The following is a 289-nucleotide window of genomic DNA, read 5'->3' as shown; positions in this document are numbered from 1 at the left end:
AAAAGAAGTATCTGTAAGCATAGGGACGAGGATCAAATCCAACCGGAGGCCTGGCCACATGGCCCTGTGGTGTCCGGGCACCTTAGCCCTGACCCAGGTCACATTCCTCCAGTGCAGTGGTTCTCAACCTTCCTAATGCCGCGACCCTTTAATACAGTTCCTCATGTTGTGGTGACCCCCAATTTCATTGTTACAAATTGAACATAATTAAAGCATAGTGATTAATCACAAAAACAATATGTAATTATATATGTGTTTTCCGATGGTCTTAGGCGACCCCCGTGAAAGG

Source organism: Myotis brandtii, unplaced genomic scaffold, assembly GCF_000412655.1.
Source record: "Myotis brandtii unplaced genomic scaffold, ASM41265v1 scaffold536, whole genome shotgun sequence".
Lineage (NCBI taxonomy): Eukaryota > Metazoa > Chordata > Mammalia > Chiroptera > Vespertilionidae > Myotis > Myotis brandtii.
The sequence above is the reverse complement of the archived record's forward strand: the minus strand, read 5'-3'. Positions refer to the sequence as shown.